Genomic DNA, 18,779 nt, shown 5'->3' with positions numbered 1-18,779 from the left:
CTCCAATCACTCTCCTGGTCTCTCAACGTCTTTCTCCCCCTACCCAATGTCTATTTGACAGGTCCAACACCCTTAAACACTAGGCAGTTATAACAGACAAACATTCAGGAAATGTTCAATCCTTCTAGTAGAAGCTGGTGTGAAATGTTGTATTGAGAAGTACACACATTTTATCAATTGACGCATGTAATGACTGACATGCAATTTCATCAAGGAGACTAGAACACTGGAGGTGCGATATGGGAAAGAAACCACAGAAAAAAACATAAATTAATTTGTTCATTTCATAAAAACATTTCATTTGAACAAGGCCTTCCTTGTACAATAGGAACGCTTACGAAACATAAAAACCTAGCTAAATCACATGGGGTGAAATAATCCTAGAAATGTAGACACAGGACTACCAGAGAGCCTTTAAACTCCTTTAATGACCGGTCTTAATAACTGGCCGTAGTAACTGGTCTTAGTAACTGGTCTTAGTAACTGGTCTTAGTAACTGGTCTTAATAACCGGTCTTAATAACCGGTCTTTATAACCGGTCTTTATAACCGGTCTTGTGATGATACAGACGTAGGATCTTAATTCGATCAGTCTTTTTTTTAGAGAGAGAATTTTACTGCACAGCAGGAAATGCAAACCAAAAACAGAAATATCTTATTTACCTAATTATTCAGACCCTTTGCTATGAGACTCAAAATTGAGTTCAGGTGTATCCTGATTCCATTGCTCATCCTTGTTTCTACAACTTGATTGGAGTCCACCATGATTTGGAAAGGTACACACTGGTCTATATAATGTCAGAGCAAAAACCAAGCCATGAGGTCAAAGGAATTGTCCATAGAGCTCTGAGACAGGACAGATCTGCGGACAGGGTACCAAAACATGTCTGCATCATTGAAGGTCCTCAAGTGGCTTCCATCATTCTTAAATGGAAGAAGTTTGGAATTACCAATACTCTTTCTAGAACTTGCCGCCCAGCCAGCCAGGGAGGTTTTTCAGCGGCAGGGACTGGGAGACTAGTCAGGATCATGGGAAAGATGAATGGAACAAAGTACAGAGAGATCCTTGATGAAAACATGTTCCAGAGCGCTCAGGACCTCAGACTGGGGCGAAGGTTCGCCTTCCAACAGAACAACAACCCTAAGCACACAGCCAAGACAATGCAGGAGTGGCTTCGGGACAAGTCTCTGAATGTCCTTGAGTGGCCCAGTCAGAGCCTGGAATTAAACCCGATCTAACATCTCTGGAGAGACCTGAAAATAGCCGTGCAGTTAATGCGCCCCCAGAATGGGAGAAACTCCCCAAATAGAGGTATGCCAAGCTTGTAGCATCATACCCAAGAAGACTCAAGACTTCAACAAAGTATTAAGTAAAGCACATATGTCAGAGTCAAGGCCATGGGCCACATCCGGCCCGCGAAGGTTTTTTACGGCCCCTGGGATGATCTTGATTTATTATTAGAACCGGCCCGCAGACCGCAGCAAGCCGGCAGCCCGCAGATCTTTTACACGCACCAATACTACATTTCCCACAATGCAACGGTGACGCACCGAGCAGTAGGCTGCTTCATTTCAATATTTATTGGCACAGCAGTCGTCAGCATCACAGTAAAATTAACTTTCAGATACCCATCAAAAATGGCAAAACGGAAGGTGGACACTGAGAACCGGGGTTTCAAACAAGGTGGGAGTCGGAGTATATGTTCACGGAGGTAGCTGGAAAACCTGTGTGTCTTCTGTGTGGAGAAAGTGTGGCGGTACTGAAAGAGTATAATCTGAGACGACATTATGAAACGAAACACGCGGACAAAAACAAGAATATGGACATGGAACAAAGGCTACAAAAGGTAGAGGAATTAAAACGAGGCCTCAAATCTCGACAGGCTCTGTTCAAAAAGACCAATCACAAGGCCAGGCTGCTGTCAAGGCCAGTTTTATTTTGGCAGAAGAGATCGCTAAATCAGCCCGGCCATTTACGGAGGGGGATTTCATCAAAAACTGCATGATTAAAGTTTGTGACGAAGTTTGCCCAGAAAAAAAGGCAACTCTTTTTAAATGTGAGTCTGAGCAGAAACACCATTGCCAAGAGAGTAGACCAGTTGTCCATCAATCTAAAAGAGCAGCTTGTGAAAAAGGGAAAAGATTTCATTGCATATTCCTTGGCTGTGGATGAGAGCACCGACATTTCTGACATTGCCCAGTTGTCAATTTTCATCCGCGGAGTGGACTCCAGCCTAAGCGTGACAGAGGAGTTTTTGGCTTTACGTCCTATGCATGGCACAACTACGGGGCATGATTTGTATGAAGAGGTGTCAAGATGTGTAAATGAGATGGAGCTGCCTTGGGAAAAACTCGTGGGTTTGACAACCGACGGAGCACCTGCGATGTGTGGACACAGGAGCGGACTGGTGGCGAAGATACGGGAAAAGATGCAAGAGGAAAATCGCGACAGGTGAGCTGACAGCTTATCATTGTATCATACACCAGGAAGCGTTGTGCGGTAAAGCCTTGAAAATGGAGCATGTAATGAGCATCATCACGCGCACAGTTAACTTTATCAGAGCCAAAGGTTTGAATCACCGCCAGTTCAAGGCATTTCTGACGGAGTTAGAAACGGAGCATGGTGATTTGCCTTATCACACAGAGGTGCGATGGCTAAGCCAGGGAAAGGTGCTTCAAAGATGTTTCGAGCTTCGTGAGGAGATTTGTCTGTTCTTGGACAGCAAAGGGAAAGACACAACACAACTCCGAGACGAAATGTTTCTGTGTGAAATGGCTTTTCTGTGTGACATTACGAGTCATCTGAATGCAATGAACTTGCAGCTGCAGGGTCGGGATCATGTCATCTCTGATATGTACAGTACAGTGAAGGCATTTAAAACCAAACTGACTCTGTGGGAGACGCAGATGCGGAAAGAAAATTTGAGCCACTTTCCCAGCTGCCAGACCATGAAAAGAGAAGCTCTCTACCAGTGCGTTCCCGAGCGCACAGTTGGCTGATAAAATAGGTATGCTTGCCGCTGACTTTCGACGCCGATTTGCTGACTTTGAAGCACAAAAAGCAGGTTGGAACTGCTCGGTAACCCATTTGCTGTTGACGTGGAAAGCTCACCACCAAACCTCCAAATGGAGTTGATTGACCTCCAATGCAATGATGCACTGAGGGCAAAATATGCGGCAGTGGGTGCTGCGGAGTTCGCCCGTTTCCTCCCCGACACAATGCCCCAGCTGCGCATCCAGGCTGCTCAAACGTTGTCTATGTTTGGCAGCACATACCTGTGTGAACAACTTTTTCTTTGATGAACCTGAACAAAACATCACACAGAAGTCGACTTACTGCTGAACACCTCCACTCAATTCTGAGGATTTCCTCAGCTCAGAGCCTTACCCCGAACATTGATGAACTTGTGGAAAAGATGGGACACCACCAAGTATCACCCTCAACCTCAAACAAGTGAACATTACTGTGCAATCACATATTTAGAGTTTTTACTCAGTTCAAGTTTAAAAGTTAAAGTTTAATATTTGTTTTCACTGCATGTTACTTCTCCTTAAACAAAGTGTTGTTTTTGATTAATAGATTTTTGCACTTTATTTTATTGTATTTCAATCCAATTATATTTTAAAAATATTTCAGTTGAGTGGATGATAGAAAATTGCTATTATTGTTTTTTTCTTTGAAGTAAATTTAGCCCACTTTTGCTAAAATAGAAAATATAGGCTACTGATGGTGCCTTGAATACCGGTTTCTTTCATTTAATGTTCATGTTATGGGGATTTTTATATAAAGGAAATTTGTCTTTTGTGTCTGTTGAAAATTAAAGATTACTGACAGAGCCATAAGAAAATATTGCTTTATTTATCTGATCATATTGGAATATATTTGTTAGGTTTTCAGTAGGTTCAATTAGGTTCACTAGACTATATGCGTCATTTAAAAATTTTTCAATGAACATTCGAACAGTCCGGCCTCGGCTTGTAGCTAAATTTTTTATTTGGCCCTCCGTCCATTTGACTTTGACACCCCTGAAGTAAAGGGTCTGAATACTAATGTCTAAAAAAATGTCTAACAACCTCTTTTTGCTGTGTCATTATGGGGTATTGTGTGTAGATTGACGAAGGAAAAAACTATTTAATCCATTTTAGAATAAGGCTTTACGTAACAAAAAGGTGGAACAAGTCAAGGGGTCTGAATACTTTCCAAATTAACTGTATATATTTACAACAACAAAACAAAAAATATATATATGGGGGATTGGATGTGATGCAGACAATTACATTGATAGAAGACACAATCTATCTGCAGTATTAAAGCTTTACCCGCCCGTCATTAAAGCTTTACCCCGCCCGTCATTAAAGCTTTACCTCCGCCCGCGTCATTAAAGCTTTACCCTGCCTGTCATTAAAGCTTTACCCCTGCCCGTCATTAAAGCTTTACCTCCGCCCGTCATTAAAGCTTTACCTCCGCCCGTCATTAAAGCTTTACTTCCGCCATCATTAAAGCTTTACCTCCGCCCGTCATTAAAGCTTTACCTCCTGCCCAATAAAGCTTTACCCCTGCCCGTCATTAAAGCTTTACCTCCTGCCCGTCATTAAAGCTTTACCTCCGCCCATTAAAGCTTTACTCATTAAAGCTTTACCTCCATTAAAGCCCGTCAATAAAGCTTTACCCCTGCCCGTCATTAAAGCTTTACCCTGCCCGTCATTAAAGCTTTACCTCCGCCCGTCATTAAAGCTTTACCCCCTGCCCATCATTAAAGCTTTACCTCCGCCCGTCATTAAAGCTTTACCCCTGCCCGTCATTAAAGCTTTACCTCCGCCCGTCATTAAAGCTTTACCTCTGCCCGTCATTAAAGCTTTATCTTCGCCCGTCATTAAAGCTTTACTCTCCGCCCCGTCATTAAAGCTTTACCCCCTGCCCGTCATTAAAGCTTTACCTCCGCCCAGTCATTAAAGCTTTACCCCTGCCCGTCATTAAAGCTTTATCTTCGCCCGTCATTAAAGCTTTACCTCCGCCCGTCATTAAAGCTTTACCTCCGCCCGTCATTAAAGCTTTATCTTCGCCCGTCATTAAAGCTTTACCTCCGCCCGTCATTAAAGCTTTACCCCTGCCCGTCATTAAAGCTTTACCTCCGCCCGTCATTAAAGCTTTACCTCCGCCCGTCATTAAAGCTTTACCTCCGCCCGTCATTAAAGCTTTATCTTAGCCGTCATTAAAGCTTTACCTCCGCCCGTCATTAAAGCTTTACCTCCGCCCGTCATTAAAGCTTTACCCCTGCCCGTCATTAAAGCTTTACCTCCGCCCGTCATTAAAGCTTTACCTCCGCCCGTCATTAAAGCTTTACCCCTGCCCGTCATTAAAGCTTTACCCCTGTCCGTCATTAAAGCTTTACCTCCGCCCGTCATTAAAGCTTTACCTCCGCCCGTCATTAAAGCTTTACCCCTGCCTGTCATTAAAGCTTTACCTCCGCCCGTCATTAAAGCTTTACCTCCGCCCGTCATTAAAGCTTTACCTCCGCCCCCATCTCTAATACAGATTGTCAGACTTTCGTGATGACAGACTATTTGGGTCTTGTTGAGGACGTAGACTAAACTCAGTGAACATAGTCTGGCTATAGTGAGGATTCACCAACACACAAAAAAACATCTGACTGCCTGGACAAGTCGAGTAATGTCCAAATTGCAAAAAATAGAATAGACTGGAATTTAGTGCACTGCCCACTTGAAATAGCCACACAAAACCTGTCACCTTAAAATATCTTCTTATTAGGCTAGTATAAATGCAGGGTAGTTTTCAAGTTAGGCTCCTCTGGGGAGAAATGAGTCTATTGAAGCAACCTGTCATAATCACAGGGAGGATGCCTCTTTTATACTGTCAATAAAAATACCATCATTAAATTGAAAAAGCACACTTTAAAGAAAGAGGCAAAAGCAAAATGTGGAAAAGCAGAGACAAGGGTGAGAGAGAGAGAGCGCGAGAAAGAAAGAGCGAAAGAGAGAGCAAGAGAGAGAGAGAAAAAGGGAGATAGAGAGCAAAATAGGTGGAGTGAGCGAGAAATAGTGAGAGAGGGAGAGATCAAGTCAGGGAGAGAGACAGAGAGAGAAAGCTGTTTCCCATGCCAATAAAGCCTTTTGAATTGAAATAAATGAGAGAGAGAGAGAGAGAGAGAGAGAGAGAGAGAGAGAGAGCGAGAGAGAGAAGGAGAGAGAGAGAGAGAGAGAGAGAAGACCAGAGAGAGAGAGAGATGAAGAGAGGAGCTGTGTGGTTGACTCCTCAGATAAAGCTGTGTATGATGAAGAGACGAAGGGGAGGCCTTGGGCGCGGCTCTCTCATTGGCATGCTGGATGTCTTTGGGCTTTTAAGCTATTAGGGAGCCTCTGCGACCATGGTGTCCACACATAGCTTCATGTAGATGTTCATTTGTATGCCAATAAACAAATCTGCCCTATGTTTACAGCTCAAATACACTGTGAAAATGATGCATTCTCCATGCGCACCACATCAATGTCCTTTGTCTCACCACACATAAAGGTAGGACTTCTCTAACTGTACATTAACCCTGAGTGAAAGATGGTCTGCAGTCATACAGATACAAGAACAAGGTGAGGAAAACACAAAGGGAAAAGAGAAAAGAACAGAAAAAGAGACCATTTTGTTTTTCCATTATGTGACCTAAAACCATAGTGGTTGAAAAAATCGAATGAATATGCTGTGTATTCCATAACCTCTTTTATGTTACAAAGGCCTATGTCTTAATCCGTGCTCAATAGTGCAGACTGCCCTTCTTTTAATGCTAACCTTAATACACTTATTTCCTCTAAGCAACCTTTATCCCCTCCCTCCCTCCCCCTCCCTCCCTCCCTCCCTCCCTCCCTCCCTCCCTCCCTCCCTCCCTCCCCCTCCCTCCCTCCCTCCCTCCCTCCCTCCCTCCCTCCCTCCCTCCCTCCCTCCCTCCCTCCCTCCTCTTTCCTCCTCCCTCCCTCCCTCTCTTTCAGTGGCTGTCAGGTCCCTTCAGTAAAAAGCAGTTAAATCAGTCTTTGAATATTCCAATCCTGCGATAAGGAGAGGACGCTTTGTACCACTGCGCTCTGGGTAATGCAGATCCCCATTGTTGGCTGACATGGCTCCATTGAGGAGCTGGCTTTAGCCCCGATAGCATCGCCACACAGCATGGACACACTGCCAGATAAAGGGCCTATCCAACATGACACATGCACACAACGCCTCCCAAACAAGCCCCAATCTGATCAGCACAGGAGAGACAGGAAGGAGACGCTCTAACAACAAATAAAGACAAATAAGATAAACAGACTGTAACAATATTAACACAGGGATCAGGTGGGGTTCTGGTAACCTAGGATGCAATCCAATCCTCCATCTATCATCGTGACATGGTGGATCCTGGCACCGTACAGTCCGCAATCTCACCAGGCAGCAGTGACCAATCACAAGCTACCTTACAGTGCATTTGGATCTGCCCTAGCTAATCACATGGCATCTTCATATTGAACCTCTGTTTAACAGTAGAACACCACTTATCCTGAAAGCAGCTTCACGGTTCCATATTCTTCAGGACAACCAGATACAGATTGAAGGCTTGAGGGCCAGTGTGCTGCCACCTCCTCTTCAGAGGTTGACTGAGAGTGGCCACTCAACCATCAGCGGTGGCAGAGACAAACCTGTTATTGTCCACCATGGAATCATTTCCATTAGATGCCTTGCTGTCCCCTACGATGCTTCACAATGCTTCAAACATTCAAATCAGACAGTAACCTTCCTCAAGACATCTATGTCCGCATCGACCAAGGACAGATTGCACCAAAGAAAGCTCACACTGAAACCCAAACCTTGATCCATACCTTTAACCACTGAAACACAAACCTTTATCCATACCTTTAATCACTGAAACCCAAACCTTGATCCATACCTTTAACCACTGAAACCCAAACCTTTATCCATACCATTAACCACTGAAACCCAAACCTTTATCCATACCTTTAACCACTGAAACCCAAACCTCTATCCATACCTTTAACCACTGAAACTCAAACCTTTATCCATACCTTTAACCACTGAAACCCAAACCTTTATCCATACCTTTAACCACTGAAACCCAAACCTTTATCCATACCTTTAACCACTGAAACCCAAACCTTGATCCATACCTTTAACCACTGCAAATAAAACATTTTCTATAAACACCTCTCACCCACAACTCTATAAATGGAGATAAGAAATTAACATGCTATGAACAGCTAGCCCTAAGTGCCTTGCTAAGTGCCTTGCTCAAGGGCATTTGAACCAGCGTCCTTTTGGTTATTACTGGCCCAATGCTCTTAACCACGAGGCTAGTGTACCTGCCGCCTCACAGGACCTAAGGGAAGGGAACCATGCCATCATCAAACAATGTCGTGCAGCAATCTACTGGTTCCAGTAGGGAGGTCTTACATACTGTTTAATAAATATAATAATAATAATAATTTAGTACAGTAGACATCACAGAGGTGATACCTAGGCATTAGACCAAATATACAATATAAGGACCCAAACTATGATGGTGTCACCAAACACGATGGTGTTCCTTTTTTATGTCTCTATTTTAGTTTGGTCAGGGCGTGAGTTGGGGTGGGCATTCTATGTTTTGTGTTCTATGTTTTCTATTTCTATGTGTTTGGCCTGGTATGGTTCCCAATCAGAGGCAGCTGGCAATCGTTGTCTCTGATTGAGAACCATACTTAGGCAGCCTGTTTTCCCAATATGGGTTGTGGGTAGTTGTTTTCTGTTTTGTGTTGCTGCACCTTACAGGACTGTTTCGTTTTTCATTTTGTTTAGTGTTTCTGTTCTAATAAATATAACATGAACACTTACGACGCTGCACATTGGTCCGATCCATCTCATTCCTCATCAGAAGAGGAAGACAATCGTTACAGATGGACCCAATTTTTTTATAAAAAAAGGCCAAACCCAGTCCTCTATAATGGTGACCTCTCTAGTTCAGAGTTCTCATATAGACCCCTTCTCTAACCAGGGGGCCAGGGGGAGCAGGTTCTCTCTCTGAAATAACATTTCATGGGTGTTGGGCATGTGTTGAGATGGGGGAATAGAGCTTTGGAGCGTGGCCTGCTGGATTTCTTTGGCTATTGATTGCCATTCCCGGTGGGGCCTGGGGATCGATAGGCTGGGTTTAGACACGGCACGGGGGACTCTCTCTCTCTCTCTCTCTTCCCCCGGCTAACGCAGCGCTCCACAGCACCGTGGCTCACCAAACAAGAGTTCTTTCATGCCCTCTTAGTTGAGTGTGAAACAGCATGTCTGAGACCACTTGTGCTCTCTCTCTCACTCTCAGAGCAGCAGAACAACATTACATGAGAGTACTGAAGGAGTCAGGGAGAGAGTGAAGGCGAATGCGAGGGAGAGAGAGACAAATAAATAAAGAGAATGGAGAAAATAGCATTTCTACCTTGAAGAGAGATACTTACGCAAATTACAGCCGGGCCTGCAATCAAGAAGCTGAAATGACCAAACTGTGGGGTAACCAAGGCAACCAGCGAGAGAAAAAAGCAGGCAGCAGAAGAGAAAGCAGATGCAGAGAGTGATCGAGGGAGGGAGGCAGGGAGGGGAGTGGAGGAGAGAGGGGTGGGCTGAGGTAGCCAGCGGGAGTTGGATAAGGAGGAGGGTTGGAGGAGAGAAGAGAGGGGTGGGCTAGGGTGATTAGGATGTGGAGACATGGAGGGTGGAGGGAAGGAGAGGGGTGGGCTGGAGGGTGATCAGGAGGTATGGACATGGAGGGTGGGGGATGGGGTGGGATGGGGTGATCAGGAGGTTAAGACATGGAGGGTGGAGGAGGTGGGGTGGGGTGGGGTGGAGGATCAACAGGAGGAGAAGACATGGGTGGGCTGGGGTGATCAGGAGGTGGGGGTGATCAGGAGGTAAAGACATGGAGGGGTGGAAGAGAGGAGAGAAAGGTGGGGGAGTGATCAGGAGGTAAAGAGAGGAGAGAAAGGTGGTCAGGAGTGAGGAGGGGGGGGGATAGGTAGGGTGGAAGAGAGGAGAGAAAGGTGGGCTGGAGTGATCAACAGGAGGAGGAGGGGATCAGGGAGGAGGAGGGGGATAGGGGGGTGGAAGAGAGGAGAGAAAGGTGGGCTGGAGTGATCAACAGGAGGAGGGGGGATAGGGGGATAGGTAGTGGGCTGGAGGGTGGAAGAGAGGAGAGAAAGGTGGGCTGGAGTGATCAACAGGAGGAGGAGGGGGATAGGGAAGAGAGGAGAGAAAGGTGGGCTGGAGGTAGGGAGTGATGGAAGAGAGGAGAGGGGTGGAAGAGGTGGGCTGGAGTGATCAACAGGAGGAGGAGGGGGATAGGTAGGGGTGGAAGAGAGGAGAGAAAGGTGGGCTGGAGTGATCAACAGGAGGAGGAGGGGATAGGTAGGGGTGGAAGAGAGGAGAAAAGGTGGGCTGGAGTGATCAACAGGAGGAGGAGGGGGGATAGGGATAGGTAGGGGAGGAGGAGGATAGGTAGGGTGGAAGAGAGGAGAGAAAGGTGGGCTGGAGTGATCAACAGGAGGAGGAGGGGGATAGGTAGGGGTGGAAGAGAGGAGAGAAAGGTGGGCTGGAGTGATCAACAGGAGGAGGAGGAGGATAGGTAGGGGTGGAAGAGAGGAGAGAAAGGTGGGCTGGAGTGGTCAGGAAGAGGTGGAAAAGTATTGGACCGGTGACGATCCAGATTGATGCTTGAAGTGTCTATGGAGTGCCATATTACTAAATGAGCAATGATCCAATTCTTCCAGTTGCTTGACCAATTGGTACATATTAACAATGAGCTTCACATGAGTGCAAAGTACAAGCTTGTAGTCAAGGTTAGAGTATTCTCACACATGTGCATTTGCACTCACACGCAAACACACACACACACACACACACACACACACACACACACACACACACACACACACACACACACACACACACACACACACACACACACACACACACACACACACACACACACACACACACACACACACACACACACACACACACACACACACACACACGGCTCACTGTTGTGTATAGTAACAAGACTGGGTCCAGTCTATGTCTCTCTGCCGAGGCATCCAGACCATCAGATACGCTTGATACCGAGGCGGCAACGCTAAATTGTATATTGTGATGGATTTTCTCCCGTCCTCCTACCCCCTTCCTTTCATTCCTTTCCCTCAAGTGGTGAAAAGATGGGAAACTGTTCCATGGCGCGGGATTCAGCGATAACAGAACGCTGTTTATAAGTTCCATTACGCGCTCTGCAGCCTGCTAGCGCTCTGCCTCTGTCTCAGCATGGCAACAGGAAAGAGAAGGGCGAGGGTGGACGCTCACAAAGAAAATAGAAGCAGTTTATTTGTGATTATGCAATGTGTTTATGCTTATCAGTGTTTAAAATACATACGGTATATTTAAAAAGTGTTCCAATAGCCCCACTCCCCCTCCTCCCTCCTACTCTTCCTCCTGCTCTCTGTAGCTCCTGCTATGGAGACCCTATTTTAAAGGGTTGGGTACTGGCTCACATATGTGCTGAATCAGGACAAACTGGCCCAACTCAGACAGAGCCTCTGCAGTCACTGAGAATGATGGAATGTAGATGATTTGATATACAAAAGGAGGAAGTGATATAAGATGCTAGAATTACTGAGGAGAAAAACATCCCATTCAGCCATAGAAATAGACATTAAAATATTATAGAGAGTATTTATTTAGTAGCAGACTTAGTGCAGTATGCTGCCCTGGCCTACTAAACGTAACGAGCCATCTTACACCCTCAAGGTCATCATATATGATTAAGGAAGTCTTATTTCAGAAAGAACCAAATACTAAAACATGAAACAAAAAACATTTATTGCACAGACCGTTGAATTCCTGTCTCTCCCAATCTGTCCATAGATGAACATATATATATATATATATATACAAAATAAAACAAAGACAGAAAAGAAGAACAATAAAAATGTGGGTGAAATAAGAGAAGAAACAGAATCCCAGTGAGGCATCCTTTGGTGTCCGTCTATTTCACCTGATTGTGGTCCCTTGAAGACGGCCCTCATAAAACTAATGTATTCTTTGGTTAAGGGAGCCGCTCGGGTTGCTCTGCTCCGAGGGCCTGGCTGATAGAGGCATTCGCCCGCCACAATCATTTTCCATAATTTCCTCTGGAGGGCCAATTATCTCAAATAGACGCATTATAAGGAGGGTTGGCATGGTCAGTGCAACAAATCGGAGTGTCAACTCTTACCCCCGCCACTAGGGGTCAGGCTCACTGAGGGAACTCTACTAATGTGGCTGGATCAGGTCACTGTCACAAGTGCACCTAAACAGTGAAAGGAACAATTTTTTAAATCTTGTTTATCTCAAATGTGGGAGCTTTGAGATATAAAAAACAAAAACAATCACATACAATCAGAAAAGCATATGCTACGAATACTGAGAAACGGGTTTCTTTATTCAGTAAAACCCTGTGAGACGCACGCCCCCCACCGCCCCCCTCCACACACACACACACACACACTTTCATGGCCCATGATGAAAGGCTTCATTTATTAGAGGGTGTAGGAAGCCTCTCTCTATATCAAACCTTCTCCCTTTCTCTCTCTCTATATCAAACCTCCCTCGCTCCCACACGCCCTCACCTTCTCTCTCTCCTTTCTCACTGAGACTCTCATCCCTCACCCCTCTCCCATGCTTCTCCATAGTAACTCACTCCTCTCCCATGTTTCTCCATAGTAACTCACTCCTCTCCCATGTTTCTCCATAGTAACTCACCCCTCTCCCCATTTCTACATGGTAACTCATCAGTCTCTCTCTCTCCCTTAACGACACAGCTATTAGCGCTAATGCATTTCAAACGTATAGCAGCTGCCACATCACATTCTGATGGAAAGTGGATGTCTTCTTTCCCTTTCTCTCTTCCCTCTCTCCTTCTTTCCCCTAGTCTCTTTCCACCATGTCCCTATGTCTTACACATCAGATCGACAACCCACTCCAGAGATCATCATGTCACGTGTCATGTGTCTAGGACCAGGCCTGGTAGATTCATTGATATTATGCAGTACAGCTGCTTAAGTACTCCACTGGTTTTTGATACTAATAGTGGTGTTAACAGGTAAACTACTGTACTTTATGCCTGTGATTGACAAGTAAGTGCTTTCTTGCGTCGTTGCATCACTGATGGTGGTATTGAATATGAAATAAAGAGAATAATAAAGTAACAAAACAAGAGATGATGTAAACACCTTTCTGTATCTCATGAAAGAGATAATAAACAGAGTTACAGTTACAGTTTTAAAGTTGATCTGGTCGTAAAAAAGTAATAATAATTAAAAATAATAATATTAGGAGCTGGCAAGCAGTTTTGATACTGGAGTTATTCTACAAAGAGCGCCTTGTAGTCATAGCAACATTGTATATTCCAGATGTAAAAATACTATAAAATATATTAGATGTTATTCAATGGCATGAATGGTCAACAATATTGCTGTCACACCCTGATCTGTTTCACCTGTCCTTGTTATTGTCTCCACCCCTCTCCAGGTGTCTATCTTATTTTCCCCAGTGTATTTATCCCTGTGTTTCCTGTCTCTCTGTACCAGTGTATTTATCCCTGTGTTTCCTGTCTCTCTGTGTCAGTTTGTCTTGTATGTTCCCAGCCTACCAGTGGTTTTCACGGTTTCCGGCTTTGCATTTTCTCCTTTTTCTAGTCCTCCGGGTTTTGACCCTGCCTGTTTTGGACTCCATTCCCGCCTGCCTGACCATTCTGCCTGCCCTGACCTCGAGCCTGCCTGACCATTCTGCCTGCCCTGACCTCGAGCCTGCCTGATTCTGCCTGCCTGCCCATTCTGCCTGCCCTGACCTCGAGCCTGCCTGCCCATTCTGCCTGTCCTGACCTCGAGCCTGCCTGCCCATTCTGCCTGTCCTGACCATTCTGCCTGCCCTGACCTCGAGCCTGCCTGACCATTCTGCCTGCCTGACCTCGACCTGCCTGTTCTGCCTGTCCTGACCTCCTGGACTCTGCCTCCCTGACCTTTTGATCTTTTCTGCCTGTCCACCTCGACCATTCTCTTGCCTATTCCCTTTGGATTTATTAAACATCTTAAACTCCAACCATCTGCCTCCTGTGTCTGCATTTGGGTCTCGCCTGGCGCCATGATCATTTCCTTTAATAAGTCATTGCAGATCTACTCCCCCATGTAGTGGATTGCCTGAAATTACATTTACGACCAGATAATGCTTTTATGAGGTGCACTAAGGCCATAGCATTACATTCCTAGCTTCCCCTTTAACTCTCTGCCCTCCAATGTGCAGTTCTATCATTGTGAAACTTAAGCATACCACTGCTGGCTTACCTCTGAAGCTAAGCATGGTTGGTCCTGTATGGGAGACCAGATGCTGCTGGAAGTGGTGTTGGAGGGCCAGTAGGAGGCACCCTTTCCTCTGGTCTAAATCAACATGGCCCAGGGCAGTGATTGGGGACATTGCAATGTGTAGCGTGCTGTTTTTAGCATGGGATGTTAACTTTTAAATGTAAACTTCCCATATTTGGAGACCTTATTCTATTTTTTAAATTCAATTCAGTCTGGTATGAGAATGGTAGCCCCTATATGCAAAAGCAGAGTGTCTGCGGAAAGCTGAGTACGTCGGCATGACTTACTACCATATATGGACGTACGGATTTATAAGGGTAGGTCGAGCCGATGACCTAATTTCAAGATGGCTGCTACCTATATTCCGGTTAGCGTTGTGAAGCATGAACGAAACAAACACGGAATACGTTGATACACATCGAAAGCCGGGACTCCACAGATCATGAGGATGTCTTATTTGTCTACCTGTGACCTACCATTATTGATCACCATCCCTCGAGTCAAAATGTTTATATTATACAACGTTTTCACCAAACAGCAAACATCTTACAAGGTAAGTTTCAATTTGGTCTGTGTTTGAGCTAGATATACATGGGGGGTATCAAATGAATCCTTAGGTTGGTAGGAACACATCTAGCCTAATGCCAATATTATCTGATGTATGACTTAATGGCAACATCGAATGTCCACCGAGTGACTATCTCTTGGCGCTGTAGGCATCCATTACACAGGGGATTGGCTACTCTGGCACCCTGACAGTCTTGTAGCCAATGAGATAATATTTCCAGGGATATGCAGTTGACCTGGGTGGTCTATGAATCCCATTTCTTTTTCTTAAATTTTTTACATGTTGTGGAAGCCATCTGATGTGTTTCCAGCTCTAGTCATCAATAATTCACTGAAAGTTATCATGACACAAGGCAAGACCCTGATGCAGAAACAGGAGGCAGATGGTTGCAGTCTTACAATGTTTAATAATCCAAAGGGAGTAGGCAAGAGAATAGCCCTGGACAGGCAAAAGGTCAAAACCAGATCAGAGTTCAGAAGGTACAGAGTAGCAGAAAGGTTTGTGGTCACGGCATGGCAGAATGGTCAGGCAGGCAGAATGGTCAGGCAGGCAGAATGGTCAGGCAGGCAGAATGGTCAGGCAGGCAGAATGGTCAGGCAGGCAGAATGGTCAGGCAGGCAGAATGGTCAGGCAGGCAGAATGGTCAGGCAGGCAGAATGGTCAGGCAGGTTGAATGTTCAGACAGGCAGAATGGTCAGGCAGGCAGAATGGTCAGGCAGGCAGAATGTTCAGACAGGCAGAATGGTCAGACAGGCAGAATGGTCAGGCAGGTTGAATGTTCAGACAGGCAGAATGGTCAGGCAGGCAGAATGGTCAGGCAGGCAGAATGGTCAGGCAGGCAGAATGGTCAGACAGGCAGAATGGTCAGGCAGGCAGAATGGTCAGGCAGGCAGAATGGTCAGACAGGCAGGTACAGAGTCCAGAACAGGCAAGGGTCAAAACAGGGAGGACTAGAAAAAGGAGAATGCAAAAAGCAGGAGTAGGGAAAACCACTGTTTAACTTGGAACATACAAGACGAACTGGCACAGAGAGACAGGAAACACAGGGATAAATATACTGGGGAAAACAAGCGACACCTGGAGGGGGTGGAGACAATAACAAGGACAGGTGAAACTGATCAGGTTGTGACAATAGCTTGTCAATGAAAGAGGACTTTCAAAATAAAAATAAATAAAAAAATGGTTATTTGTATGTGCTTGATCTTGAGTATTCTGAACTATGTAACTCCTATCTATCTTCTGACCATTTCCTCATAATCTCCCAGATGTCTTCTTTCCAAATATAACACCTTTTGCATGGCAGAATCATGTAATTACACATGAATAAAAGTTACTATTGGGTATGTCTATTTAGGCGGAAATCGTTTAGAGTGTCCTGTCTCCCTGTGGTCACTAAAGATCCCATGGCGCTTATTGTAAGAGTAGGGGTGTTAACCCTGGTGTCCTGGTGAAATTCCCAATCTGGCCATTGAGGCCACCTAATCATCCACAGCTTCCAATTGGCTCATTTATCCCCCTCCTGTCTGCTGTAACTATTCCCCAGGCTGTTGTTGTAAATGAGAATGTGTTCTCAGTCAACTTAAATGGTAAAATAAGGTATCAATCACAATCACACAATACCCCATAATGATAAAGCAAACACTTTTTAATTTAAAAAAGGAGTGATGGTTGCTTATAATGGGCCTCTGTACGCCTATGTAGATATTCCATAAAAAATCAGCCGTTTCCAGCTACAAACGTAATTTCCAACATTTCTGATCAATTTGATGTTATTTTAATGGACAAAAATGTGATTTCTTTCAAAAACAAGTACATTTCTGAGTGACAATAAACTTTTGAACGGTAGTGTGTGTGTATATATACAGTCGGAAGTGACATTAACGTAGGTTGGAGTCATTAAAACTCGTTTTTCATCCACTCCACAAATGTCTTGTTAACAAACTATAGTTTTGGCAAATCGGTTAGGGCATCTACTTTGTGCATGACACAAGGAGGCAAGGAGGCCTACAAACCTGACTCAGTTACACCAGCTCTGTCAGGAGGAATGGGCCAAAATTCACCAAACTTATTGTGGGGAAGCTTGTGGAAGGCTACCTGAAACATTTGACCCAAGTTAAACGATTTAAAGGCAATGTTACCACATACTAACTAACCCACTGGGAATGTGATAAAATAAATAAAAGCTGGAAGAAATCACTCTCTACAATTATTCTGACATTTCACATTCTTAAAATAAAGTGGTGATCGTAACTGACCTAAGACAGATACTTTTTACTTGGATTAAATGTCAGGAATAGTGAAAAACTGAGTTTAAATGCATTTGGCTAAAGTGTATGTAAACTTCCGACTTCATCTGTATATATGACTGTAATGTGAAATGATTTAGGGGCTGGTTCTTGTAGTCATTAGCCCTGGGGCCATGCTACTAAAAAGCAAAGACCCAAGAGAATGCATCCAGAGACAATACAATCAAATTAATGGTCTGGAAAGAGACCCTGACAGAGCTGAGATAGGATGACCTATGACCTTGAGAAATCAGGAGCAATCAAACACTTTAATGTCTATTTCACACACCATTTAATTCCAATGGATTTAAAACCCTGAACGACCATCGCAACAGGTGTTATGACCACCAACAGTCCAAAGGTCAAAATGTTGGACCATCGGGGTGATCCTATTACCAACCCAGGCACCATCGTCATAGTTACAATAGGAAGAAGAAAGAAGCGTGATCTGTCATTACGGAAACACACAGCCATATCATTGAGTCGTATGATGTCTCTGGTGTTATTGAACATAGAAGATGGGCCAGATCAGGTAGGTAGCAGAGTGTAAACACACACACACACACACACACACACACACACACACACACACACACACACACACACACACACACACACACACACACACACACACACACACACACACACACACACACACACACACACACAGACATAGACAAGCACAAATTATACTGTCTTTCTTACATAAACACCATTCTCTCGGAGTCTGACAGCTTGCTCCACCGGTTAGTTTAAGATGCTTTGCGCTGTTCCTAATATGCCAAAAGATCATGCCCCCCTAATCTAATTACAGTGTCATTCAGTTGAGTGTTCACCCAAAAGGAAATTAGAAAAGCACACCAAATCGAAAAGCATATCTGCCTCTCCCCTCCCTCCCCCTCTCCCCCTCGCAACAAGTTTGTTTTAATGGTTTCCCAGTCGCCCCTGCCTAGATTCATTACCTGGTCTAATTATAAAGGCAAATGAAATCAGCTCCAATACATTATTAGTATTTGCAACAATATGATATTTTCTAACTGTTTTCATGGCTGATTAAAGACATGGACAGATAAGAAAAAAGGGTGGAGGGAGGGGAAGGGGTGAGGGTCAGACAGAAGGAGAGAGACAGAGGGAAGAGGTAGAGAGATAATGGGAGAGCGAGAGACAGAGGGAAGAGGTAGAGAGATAATGGGAGAGCGAGAGACAGAGGGAAGAGGTAGAGAGATAATGGGAGAGAGAGAGAAAGAGAGAGAGAGGAAGTGAGTGGGAAAGGGAGAGAGCTGGCTTTTCACTTGAAGAGACGGTGAAACCATATTGGATGCAGTTACCTATGAACAGGTGTGCTGTGTGAGGGCACTGTGACCCAAATGCAACTACCTGCATGGGTACACATCCGATTGAGCAACATTAAAGCTGACCAGCTGGCCACAGGCAGACAGAGATGAAGGCATCAGTCCTGCCCGACCCTGAGCGAAGGGGACAGATGCACTGACAGACAGAACCACCCTGGGTCGGTGGGAA

General features: G+C 44.9%; 1 protein-coding gene across 2 annotated transcripts in view; it reads right to left on the bottom strand.

The window, feature by feature from the left end:
- The window catches only part of LOC135540277 (voltage-dependent calcium channel subunit alpha-2/delta-2-like), a 308,846-nt gene that overhangs the window by 140,595 nt on the left and 149,472 nt on the right, over window positions 1–18,779 (bottom strand). The gene's annotated exons all lie outside the window — the stretch shown is intronic.

This window comes from Oncorhynchus masou, chromosome 5, assembly GCF_036934945.1.
Source record: "Oncorhynchus masou masou isolate Uvic2021 chromosome 5, UVic_Omas_1.1, whole genome shotgun sequence".
Taxonomy (NCBI): domain Eukaryota; kingdom Metazoa; phylum Chordata; class Actinopteri; order Salmoniformes; family Salmonidae; genus Oncorhynchus; species Oncorhynchus masou.
Note: the sequence above shows the minus strand (reverse complement) of the source record. Positions and strands in the feature narration are given on the sequence as shown.